The sequence below is a fragment of the Leucoraja erinacea genome, chromosome 20 (assembly GCF_028641065.1).
Source record: "Leucoraja erinacea ecotype New England chromosome 20, Leri_hhj_1, whole genome shotgun sequence".
NCBI lineage: Eukaryota > Metazoa > Chordata > Chondrichthyes > Rajiformes > Rajidae > Leucoraja > Leucoraja erinaceus.
The window spans coordinates 23,150,930-23,163,603 of NC_073396.1; the positions used below are offsets into that span (position 1 = coordinate 23,150,930).

At 44.4% G+C, this 12,674-nt stretch overlaps 1 long non-coding RNA gene across 1 annotated transcript; it reads left to right on the plus strand.

Annotated features, from left to right (window-relative positions):
• Positions 1 to 8,945: 8,945 nt before the first annotated feature.
• Positions 8,946 to 12,344, plus strand: LOC129707102 (uncharacterized). Its single transcript, XR_008725144.1, has 3 exons — positions 8,946 to 9,193; positions 11,083 to 11,269; positions 12,287 to 12,344. It is a non-coding gene; the product is annotated as an uncharacterized LOC129707102 (long non-coding RNA).
• The last annotated feature ends 330 nt before the right edge of the window (positions 12,345 to 12,674 follow it).

The window sequence follows — 12,674 nt, forward strand, 5'->3', positions numbered from 1 at the left end:
ATACCTTCAACCTGAAACGTGGACTGTTCCTATTCCCCACAGATGCTGACTGACCTGCTGATCCAGCATTTTATGTCAGTATATGGTGTAAGCCAGCATCTGCAGTGCGTTCCTACAGAAAGTAGAGGTAGGTACAATAACTGAATAAATGAATGAATGATTGAATGAATGAATGATTGAATGAATGAATGAATGAATGGATGAATAAATGAATGAATGGATGGATGAATGAATGAATGAATGGATGAATGGATGGATGGATGCATGAATGAATGAATGAATGAATGGATGAATGGATGAATGAAAACTTTATTGTCATTCAGATATACACCTAGACACAGTGCACCTTGAACGAAATTTCGTTGCATTTGACTCTCCAAAATCAGGTAATAGTAAAAAGTGCTAGGTGCGTCCATAAAAATGCCTCATGTGCATGGTTCTGTAAAATAAATATATATAAAAAGTTTTTAAAAAGTGTCGATATTTAAAAAGTTCTAGCCTCGGTTTTTTTGATTGTTCAGTAATCTTATGGCCTGGGGGATGAAGCTGTTGCAGAACCTGGTTGTCCCGCTCTTCATGCTGCAGTACCTCCTCCCAGAGTTAAGCAGTATAAACAGTCCAAATTGTGGGTGATGGGGGCTCTGGTAATGCCTTAATCAGACAGCGCTTGTACCCCATGTCCATGATGGAAGGAAGAGAAGTCCCAATGATTTTTTCCGCTGTCCTCACCACTCTCTGAAGGCACTTCCAGTCCGCAGCTGTACAGCTGCCGCACTACGTAGAGATGCAGCTGGTCATGACCGACTCAATTGTGCTTCTGTAGAAAGTGGCGAGGATGGGAGGGTGGAGGTGTAAACTTCTCAACCTGCGGAGGAAGTACAACCGCTGCTGTGCCCGTTTTGCCAGAGATGTAATGTTTGTGGACCAGTTTAAGGTGTCCGTTATATGCACCCCCAGGAACTTGATGCTTTTCACCTGCTCCACTGCTGAGTTGTTGATGCAAAGTGGAGTGTGACTGGGCTAAATTTTCCTTCTGAAATCGACGACAATCTCCTTGGTTTTGTTCACATTTAGGAGAAGGTTGTTCCTGCTGCACCAGCTCACCAGCTGTTCCACCTCCTCTCTATATGCCTGGTCGTCGTTATAACAGCACACATGGATAGGTAAGGTTAAGAGGGTTATGAGACAAAGTGTGCAAATGGGATTAACTTGGATGGGACACAAAATGCTGGAGTAACTCGGTGGATCAGGCAGCATCTGTGGAGACCAAGGATACATGACGCTTTGGGTCAGGACCCCTCTTCAGACTGCATGGATAGGAGATGTTTTGGGTCAGACTGACGAAGGGTCTCAACCTGACACATCACCTATCCATTTTCTCCAGAGATGCCGTCTGGCCTGTTGTGTTATTCCAGCACTTTTTTCCACACAAGATTCCAGCATCTGCAGTTCTTTGTGTATGAAATCACTATGAAATCATTTCATCTGCATTCCATACTGCCCTGTTAATATTTAATTTGTTTTTAATTAGCCAATTTTGCATTGCAGTCGTTCTATGTAACAGCTCTATTAAGCACTGTCAAATAAACTATTTCTAGATATCCAGCCCAAAGAAAATGCCTGCTAACTGTCTGTTTACAGTGCCCTCCATAATGTTTTGGACAAAGACCCATCATTTATTTATTTGCCTCTGTACTCCACAATTTGAGATTTGTAATAGAACAAAAATCACATGTGGTTAAAGTGCACATTGTCAGATTTTAATAAAGGCCATTTTTATACATTTGGGTTTCACCATGTAGAAATTACAGCTGTCTTTATACATAGTGTCCCCCCCCCCCCCCCCCCCCCCCCCCCCCCCCCCCCCATTTCAGGGCACCATAATGTTTGGGACACAGCAATGTCATGTGAATGAAAGGAGTCGTGTTTAGTATTTTGTTGCATATCCTTTGCATGCAATGACTGCTTGACGTCTGTGATTCATGAACATCACCAGTTGCTGGGTGTCTTCTGTTGATGCTCTGCCAGGCCTGTACTGCAGCCATCTTTAGCCTATGCTTGTTTTTGTGGCTAGTCCCCTTCAGTTTTCTCTTCAACATATAAAAGACATGCTCAATTCGGTTCAGATAGGGTGATTAACCTGGCCACTCAAGAATTAGCCATTTTTTAGCTTTGAAAAACACCTTTGTTGCTTTAGCAGTATGTTTGGGATCATTGTCTTGCTGCAGAATGAACTGCCAACCAATCAGTTTTGAGGCATTTGTTTGAACTTGAGCAAATAGGATGTGTCTATACACTTCAGAAGTAATTATGCTACTACCATCAGCAGTTGTATCATCAATGAAGATAAGTGAGCCAGTACCTTCAGCATCCATACATGCCCAGGCCATAACACCCCCACCACTGTGTTTCACAGATGAAGTGGTATTCTCTGGATCTTGGGCAGTTCTTTCTCTCCTCCATACTTTGCTTTTGCCATCACTCTGATATGTTAATCTTCATCTCATCTGTCCACAAGACCTTTTTCCAGAACAGTGGTTGATCTTTTAAGTACTTCTTGGCAAACTGTAACCTGGCCATCCTATTTGTGCGGCTAACCAGTGGTTTGCATCTTGCAGTGTAGCCTCTGTATTTCTGTTCATGAAGTCTTCTGCGGACAGTGGTCATTGACAAATCCACACCCGACTCCTGAAGAGTGTTTCTGATATGTCGGACAAGTGCTTAGGGATTTTTCTTTATTATAGAGAGTTAATTCCTCTGTCACAAGCTATGGAGGTCTTCCTTGGCCTGCCAGTCCATTTGCGATTAGTAAGCTCACCAGTGCTCTCTTTCTTCTTAATGATGTTCCAAACAGTTGATTTTGGTAAGCCTAAGGTTTGGCTGATGTCTCCAACAGTTTTATTCTTGTTTCTCAGTCACAAAATTGCTTGGTTGACTTTCATTGGCACAACTTTGGCCCTCGTGTTGATAAACAGCAATAAAAGTTTCCAAATGTGATGGAAAGACTGGCGGAAAGATTAGGTGCTGAGAACTCTGTTATACCTGCATTAAGGACGCAATTAAACACACCTGAGCAATTACAAACACCTGTGAAACCATGTGTCCCAAACATTATGGTGCCCTGAAATGGGGGGGAACTATGTATAAACGCAGCTGTAATTTCAACATGGTGAAACTATAATGTATAAAAATACCCTTTAATAAAATCTGACAATGTGCACTTCAACCACGTGTGATTTTAAATTACAAATCTCAAATTGTGGAGTACAGAGGCAAATAAATAAATGATGGGTCTTTGTCCCAAACATTATGGAGGGCACTGTATGTTGTGCTCTCAATCTTTAGCTGTGTGAAAGTGCTGTGGGATACATGGCTTTGATTTTTATTGGCATGGAGATTGTCACCAGCTGACTCTGTTAAGGTCTTTTCCATATTATGATAGGTCAGGAATGTTGGCTTATTGCCAGCTTCGGTTTAACAGCCAGAATCTTTTAGTTTGGAGTACGCACTGTCCAATTTAACATTCTTTTCACAGTCTTTTATTGTGATACGTCAGCCGTGGCTCAGCTGGCAACCCAACCTCGGTTCTTGAGTCAGAATATTGAGAGTTCAAATCCCGTCAGCATATTCCAGAGCAAAATCGAGGAAGTACTGCAAAATTGGGGGTGTTCCCTTTCAAAGGAGACCTCAATACACGTCTCTTGCAGTTTAGAGCTACAGAGTGAAAACAGGCCCTTTGGCCCACTAAGTCCTTCCCGATCGACAATCACCCCTAAGTTCTATCCTACACACTGGAGGGCAATTGGAAAAGCCAATTAACCTACAAACCTGCACGTGGTTGAAATGTAGGAGGCAACCGAAACACCTGGGGAAAACCGACGCAATCACGGAGAACGTGCAAAATCTGTAAACAGCACGTGTAGTCGGGATCGAACCCGGGTCTCTGGCTCTGTAAAGTATTAATGCAACCACTGTGTTACTGTGCTTCAATAGTTTATTGTCACATACAGGGGCGGAAAACCCGGGGGGGCCAGAGGGGACACGTCTCCCCCATGTTTTGAGAAGTGGGGGACATCCCCGCCAGGTTAACCTGCCTGGGCTTGCGGGAAATATGGCCAGCGCAGAGAAGCAACGCTGGTATCCCGTCAGTCCAGACAGGGCTGTTGGTTAACCCGGTGAGACAGGCACAGTTGAGCTGCATTTAGCACTGCATTGAGCCTCCGAAGCCTCGCGCGCGTGTGTGTGTGAGTGTGCGCATGCGCGTGCGGCCGCCAAAAAATTGTGTCCCCCGTCCCCTCCATGTTTTGATAGTGAGTTCCGCCCTTGGTCACATATACACTGCGCGGTGAAATTATTTTTGCACAGCTCACACATGCACAGCAGCCATACTTTGGCACCATTTACAAAAATAAAAAGTCCAAAGTCTACAGTCTGGCAGTATTGGAGTGCCCTGATCCAGGTAAACCCAGACTCCTGCAGGGCATCCTCTGTCACCCTTGACCGGCTTGGTCTGCAAACCCACGTCCCTCTCCTCGCCTGACTGCCTCTGCGCACTGAGACACCTCTCTGGCCTCAGAGTTGGGGGAAACTTTTAATATTCTGAAGAACTGGGGGCATTTTTCCCTGGTGTTCTGGACTATACCTAATCTCCCCATTAACAAGTGTAAAAAAGATTATCTTACCACAGTTACGGGAGCTGGCAGTGTTGAGACCAACAATCAACGATCACATGGAAAGCATTACATATATTGTAAAACTACTCCAGCATTTGTCTTTTATTTTGTAAACTAGGATGGCACAGTGGCACAGCGATAGCTGTAGCTTTACAGTGCCAGAGAGCCAGGTTCAATCCTGACGGAAGGTGCTGTCTGTGCAGAGTTTGTACATTCTCCCTGTGAACACAAATTTTCTTTGGGCACTGTTTCCTCCCACAGCCCATTGAAACTTACTGATAGTGAAAGGCCCAGATAGATTGGATGAGGAGAGTATGTTTCCATGAGTGGGAGAGTCTAGGACCAGAGGCCACAGCCTCAGAATAAAAGGACGTACCTTTAGGAAGGAGAGATGAGGAGGAATTTTTTTAGTCAGAGGGTGGTGAATCTGTGGAATTAATTGCCACAGAAGGCTGTGGAGACTGTCGATGGATATTGTTAAGGCAGAGATAGGTTCTTGAGTGGTACGGATGTCGGGGGTTATGGGGAGAAGGCAGGAGAATGGGTTTGAGAGGGAAAGATAGATTACCATGGTTGAATGGCGGAGTAGATTTGATGGGTCAAATGGCCTAATTCTGCTGTTACAACTCTCTGTAATTTATTTGCAGTCTGTTTGGGCAGAACTGTTCCCAAACCAAGTTGTGATGCTACCCGACAGTATATTTTCTATGAAATGGTAGTTGTACGACAGAAAATCTCACATGTTGATTCTTGACAATTAATTTCTAATCCGTCTAACCGAATGTGAGAGCTGAGCAAACTAGACCATTTGGCAAATTTGAGTGATCTAAATGGACTTATTGTTCCTCTGGTTTACATTCCCCTTCAACAGCCTCTGGCTATTGCCAGTGTCAGAACAACACTTGGAAGCAACAAAGCCGAAAATAGACCCTTGTGAGTCTTTGAGAACATTTCAGTATCATGTCAGGCTGTACTTTATTTTATCTAATTAACAGACTTCAATGTTACATCTTTGCACTAAATGTTGTCCCACTTATCATAATTATAGAGTAATTCAGCGTGAAAACAGGTCCTTTGGCCAAACTTGCCCACTCCGACCAACATGCCCCATCTACACTAGTCCTACCCGCCTGCATTTGGCCCATTTCCCTCTAAATCTATCTATTTGTCTACCTGTCTAAATGTTTTTTTACACATTGTGATGGTTCCTGCCTCAACTACCTCCTCTGGCATTTCATTCCATATACCTACCATTCTTTTATTTAAAAAAATAACTTGCCCCTCGGGTGCATAATCCTTTATCTTTGCACTGTGGATATCTTTGCTTCATTGTATTTATGTACAGTGTTTCTCTCAATTGTCTAGCATGCGAACAAATGCTTTTCACTGTGTCTCGGTGCATGTGACATTAATAATTTTGTCCAATTTTGAAAGGTACGAGGTTTTGGCAACTGATATCATTTACAAGAGATGTAGTGCATTTTTCTTTCATTTGGTAAATCTTTCTTAATCAGCCTTTAAAGGCATAACTTAATTACCCCTGTACCAAACCTTGGGACATATGCCATGTTATAGATGCTACAATCAATAGACTTTGGAATTCTAGTGGGTCCCATAGAATAACGTGGGCTTGGAGCTCAGGAACAATGATGACATTGAATGGCGATGCAGGTTTGAGGGGTGGATTAGATCCCACTTTCCACTTCCTGTATGAAAGCCGGTTGTTGCTGCAGTTCACTGAACTGTCACTGTCTCCAGAAGCTGCAAATATATCAGAGAGACTGGCAAGGAACTGCAAATGCTGGTTTACAAATAAAGACACAAAGTGCTGGTGTAACTCAGCGGGTCAGGCAGCATTTCTCGAGAACACGGATAGGTGACCATAAAGACATAGGAATAGATTTAGGCCATTCAGCCCATTATGTCTGCTCCACCATTCAATCATGGCTGATCTATTTTTTCCTCTCAAACTCATTTGCCTGCCTTCTCCCTGTATCCTTCGATGCCCTCATAATCAAGAACCTATCAATCTCTGCTTTAAAAATACCCAATGGCTTGTCCTCCACAGCCGTCTGTGGCAATGAATTCCACAGATTCACCACCCTCTGGCTAAAGAAATCCTGAGTCAAGAGTGTTTTATTGTCATGTCCTAAACAGGACAATGAAACACTTAATCATTCCTCTTCATCTCCATTCTAAAGGTACGTCCTTTTATTCTGTACCCTTTGGTCCTAGATGCTACCATTAGTGCCTTTCAATTACAGGGTCGAGATCTTCCATTCGACCTGGTCAAAGAGCAGCAGAAATTAGTGGGAGCAGTGAGCGAGGATCCTTGGAGACAGGAGGAAGACTTTAAAGTAGGCATAGCTTGAGAATATTTTGCAGAGGAGCAATACAACGGAGGCACAAGGAACTGCAAATGCATATTTACAAAAAAAACACACAAGTAACTCAGTGGGTCGGGCAACATCTCTGGAGAACATGGATAGGTGACGTTTCAGGGGCCCCTCTTCAAACTGGGTTTTGGGTTGGAATCCTTCTAAAAGACCCTTCCACCATATTGTCCAGGGATGCTGGAGAATATGTTTGTTTTTGTAAACCAGCATCTGCAATTCCTTAGAAAAACACAAAATGCTGGATTAACTCAATATGTCAGGCACCATCTCTAGAGAACATGCATTGGTAACGTTTCATGTTGGAATCCTCCTTCAGACATCACCTTCCTTGTCCGTTCCTTTCAATGTTGTAGAAATCAAGAGTACTGGACATTGTTAGATCATAAGGGTGTTGCCAGAAATGAAGGTTATAAACGCTCAGGAAGAACTGATCAGGATGTGACACTTTGCTCTGGAGAAAAAGGGAGATCTTTAAAATTAGTACAGAACTGAACAGCTGTTTCTATTCGTAAATATAATAGAGCCATCAACATGCAGCAATTCAACTATTCTCTGCTGCAGAAGGCAGTGGAGGCCAATTCACTGTTTTCAAGAGAGTCTTAGACATATCTCTTGGGGCTAATGGAATCAAGGGATATGGGGAGAAAGCAGGAACGGGGTAATGATGTTGGATGATCAGTCATGATCATAGTGAATGGTGGTGCTTGTTCAAAGGGTTGAATGGCCTACTCCTGCACCTATTTTTTATGTTTCTAATAGATGTTGCAGAGGAACAATCTACCGATAGTTCTGAGGCTATGCAACTGGCCACAATAGGTAGTGGTTGCGGAAAATGGCAAGAGAGTTTCTGAAACGGAACAATTAAATTCTTCCCGGCAGCAGCACAACAAAATTGTAAGCATAGTACTCTGTAAAATCCATGATAAACAACAATGTTTAGGATATAATATATATATATTTTTTCATATATATATATATTTTCATATATATATATATATTTAAAAAAAACAGATACATAGACAATAATAGTGCAAATTAGTTCAATAAAGTTCAGAGCCTATTTTAATAGCCTGATGGTTGTTGGGGAAGAAACTGTTGCTGAACCTGGATGTTAGTTTTCAGGCTCTGATACACTTTTCCCGATGTCAGGAGTGAAATTAGAGTGTGGCCGGTGGTGTGATGCTGGCTGCCTTTTTGAGGCAGTGACTCCTGTCGATCACGCGATGTTGGAGAGGTCAGAATCCGTGATGGACTAGGCAGTCTTAACCACTTTTTGGAATCTTCTTCTCAGCCCCTGGAGTTGCCGAATTAGGCTGTGATAGTTTGAGGGGAAGCAACTGATGGAAAAGTGAATGCTGACTGGGAGTGAAGCAAGTGAGAAGCTTGTGGACAAAGGTAATAGTAGAGTCCATTACATTGAATACTTGAAATAGCCGTATATTAGATTCTCATACCATTAAGCATTCATTTAGACAAAACCCATTGTATTTCCCCTCAATTCCCCCCTTGCCTGCACATCAGAGGTGATTTGCAGTGGCCAATTAATTTCTCAAGGTTTAGTCATGTGTACCAAGGAACAGAGAAAAGCTTTTTGTTACTTTCGACTCCCCTCACCCCTGCTCTGTCATTTTATCTATCCAGCCTTCATGCCTTATCACAGACTTTTTATTTTGATCTTTCTTAAAACATGTTTATTTGGAAATGTTCTCACTTACAAATAGCCTAGAGCTGTCGTCTTATGGCTCCTGTGGGCTTCCCCTGGGAACTGCAGGTTGATACAAAGTGTTGGAGTAACTTACTGGGCCAGCTGCTATCTCTGGAGGACATGGAGGGGTGGCGTTTTGGGTCGGGTCCCTCCTACCTTTGGTCCCTCCTACAGACGAACTGGGTGCGGACCCGGCAGGGTGGAGCTGGGGCCGACCTGATAGGGGGAAGGGTCGTCGGAACAAAGCACAGATAGAGGTCTTAGGCAGGGGAGCGGACCGAGTAGGGTGGACTGGCCACTGGAAAAGCGGACCTGAAAGGAATATGATGGTCAAGCGGACCTGAAGGAGAAAGGGCCTAACCGACCACGTGGTATGAGTAGCAGACTGGATGGACGTGCGAGGACACCACTACCGAGGGGTGCGCTACAGTAAAGGGTCTATACGTGTGGTTCATACCCTAGTTATCCCCCCCCCCCCCCCATAAACAACTTCTCCCCTTTCTACTTCCCCGGTGTCGAAGGGCCTGTTTCCACACTGTATTACTGTATTACCATGACACACGGGACACGGTGACGACAGTGTAGAGGCGGCGAGATGATCGCAGTGGAGTTGGAAGACAGGGTGCGGACCCGGCAGAGTGGAGCTGGAGCCGACCTGAAAGAGAGAAGGGCGAGCGGACCGAGTAGGGCGGACAGAGCGGAGGCGTCGGAGCAAAGTGATGCGCTACAGACCAAAGATTATAGAGCAGAGCTTTTGCTACAGACATTATGAGGCAGAAAGAATGAGGGTAATAGGCATTCGTCTCATCCCAACAGGCCGAACCCAGTCATTTTTCACATGCTACGATTCTATTAGATAAACGCGATGCGTTAGAGAATGATAACTACGAAATCCATCCCGACCCATTTATTTGTGATAGTTTACTCCAGTGATGCTGCGTGGCCCGCTCCAACACTAGTGTCTTCTCAAAATTGAAGTAGCTCCCCCCCACCCATAGTAAAATGTGAAAGTGAACAGAGACCAGCACAACAGCAATGTAGGAAATAACTGCAGATGCTGGTTTAAATCGAAGGTAGACACAAAATGCTGGAGTAACTCAGCGGGACAGGCTGCGTCTCTAGAGAGAAGAAATGGGAGACGTTTCGGGTCGAGACCCTTCAGACTGGAACGAGAGAAGGCGGAGCGGACTGAGTGATGTCCAACCAAGGAGTGCGCCACTCAACGCGAAGCACGACCGAAGAAGCGTCTCGACCCGAAAGGTCGCCAATTCCTTCTCTCCGTAGATGCTGCCTCACCCGCGTAGTTTCTCCAGCATTTGTTTGTCTACTGCCTGTGAAGCAAGACGAGGTGGCCAGCGGACCTGGGAGGAATATGGCGGCATGCGGATGAAGTGGAGTTGAATGGGAGAGAGGGTCCAGCGGACCACGTGGTGTGAACATGCGTCTGGAACAAAGTGATCTTTGATCTGGACGGGAAGAGAGGACACAGGTCCATACGTCTATAGGGTGATTTCACCAAAGGTCAAATGAGCGTAGATCCCCCCTCACGTGACCGAAAATTTTAACTGGAGGACATATCTCAGTTTGGTACATGTTAGTGAATGGGGAAACACGCACTTTCCCACCCGTTAAAAACATGGAAAACGGCCGATTGTAAGTTCCTTACTTTTGATGAAATTCAGCGAGCAAACGCGATAATTCCCGATATTTTGGACCTGTAAATCATCACGGCAAATGTCGGCTGTTCACTTCCGCTGTTTTCTACCTTCAGTTCCCTCTTGTAATTACCTCACTTTCTATCTTTTTTTTTGCCTGACAATTTAGGTCGTTGTGCTTCACGGTCACCCCGACTAGCACAGAAAATTTCAGCTCCAAAATCGGCCGTTTTCCATGTTTTTAACGGGTGGGAAAGTGCATGTTTCCCCATTCACTAACATGTACCAAACTGAGATATGTCCTCCAGTTAAAATTTTCGGTCACGTGAGGGGGGATCTACGCTCATTTGACATTTGGTGAAATCACCCTATTCCTATGGTTACATCATTACAAAGAGTTAAAACGGTCAAAGTGGTGAAAGTACAGTACAACTAGAATCAAAGTAACATCAATTCATATTGGCCACAAAGTATGGAACTTTAAAAGTATGATACATAGAAAGCCCAAAGGCCCATCAAGCCTGCCCCGTCATTCAATATGACCTTTGCTGATCTAACCCAGGCCTTCTTTTACCTTTTTCCCTTTGATGACTCAATTGACTGCTTCTCTTCCCACAGATGTGCCTGACCAGCATTTTCTGTTTTGATTTTAGATTTACTACAATTGCAGAATTGGTTTTTTACAATATTTATTCTACGACGATCCAGCCTCCACAATCCTCTGAGACCTGTTCGATCCTAACCTCAGATGCTGTCTGTACGGAGTTTGTACGTTCTCCCTTTGACCGTGCGGGATTTCCCCCGGGTGCTCCGGTTTCCTCCCGCATCCCAGACGTGCAGGTTGGTCGATTAATTGGCTTCTGTAAAATGCCCCTAGATGTGGGATAGATCTAGTGTAGGGTATGGGTGATCGTTGGTCGGTGGGCTGACGGGCCTGGGTCCACGCTGCATCTCTGAACTAAACCTACATTCCTTCCTCTAGCTTCACAATTTGCAACTCTTCAAATTGTTTGTCTCGCACCTTCTATCTTTTCAACTCTGGCCTTTGTGCCATTCAAAAAAACTCTCCTCACAGGTAAAAAAAACAAACATTGCAGGTCAGGCAGCATCTGTGGGGGGAAATGGGCTGAAGAATTGTCCTAACCCGAAATATCATCTGTCCATCTTCCTCCACAGACACTGCCTGACACTACAAGTTCCTCCAGCTGATTTGCTTTGCCCATCTACAGCAATGGATACACTTTAAAAAAAAAACCCTCTGCATTTAACTTAACTAGTCACATAGTCAAACAGCGTGGAAACAGACTCCTTGGCCCAACTTATTCTTCTGCTAGTCATGTTTGCCCTCGTTTACCCTATATTCCTCTAAACCTTTCCAATGCATGCCCCTCTCCAAGTATTTTTTCAATGCTGTTATAGTACCTGCCTCAACTACCTCCTCGGGCAGCTTGTTCCGTATACCCACCACCTTTGGGGTGGTGAAGTTGCCCCTCGGATTCCTGTTAAATCTTACTTCCAGAATATAGACAATCCACCAGTTAATCAAATGATGGACTAGAAATCAGTCGCAATGATACCGGCAAAAGAAAGTCAAATGTGACTAAAATATTCATCCTGTTAATGAATTGTTAATGAATAAAGGTTTGGCCAAATGCATTAAAAAAATAGCTAAGGAAAAATATCCGAACACTGGCCGGTATTATCCAAGACATTTTTAGCTTATATTTTCTCTTGAGAGGGATAAAGGAACCATTGAATGCAGAGCAACTTCCACCAGTAGATGGATATTTGTAGCTCTGCTTTCCAGACAGCTTCTGTCCCTTCTGTAACCCTCCGCTTAAATTTCCCCACCTCCAGCCTCTCTGCACCTGCTTCCTACAGGAGAAGAAGTCTCACTTGCTTCACCAACTCCGAGGTAAGTGCACTCATCGTGGGAAGGGGTGGAAAGAAAGAGCGGGCGGCTTTAGCGGAGAGGGGCGGACGCTCAATGTTTCGGATCAGGAACCTTCTTCGACACTGGAGTAGAGGGTGCTGGTGAGGAAAATGGGGGGAGGGGGTGGGAAGTATGCAAGAGCTGCCAAGTTTTAGGTGGATCCACGTCGGTCGGGAGGCAATTGTGGGAGAGAAGGGTGGATGTCGTAACCGAGGCTGGAGGTGATGAGTGAAGACAGGAGATGTTTGTCATATCATCAAATGATAGGAGCAAAATTAGGCCATTTGGCCATTCAAGACTACTCCGCCATTC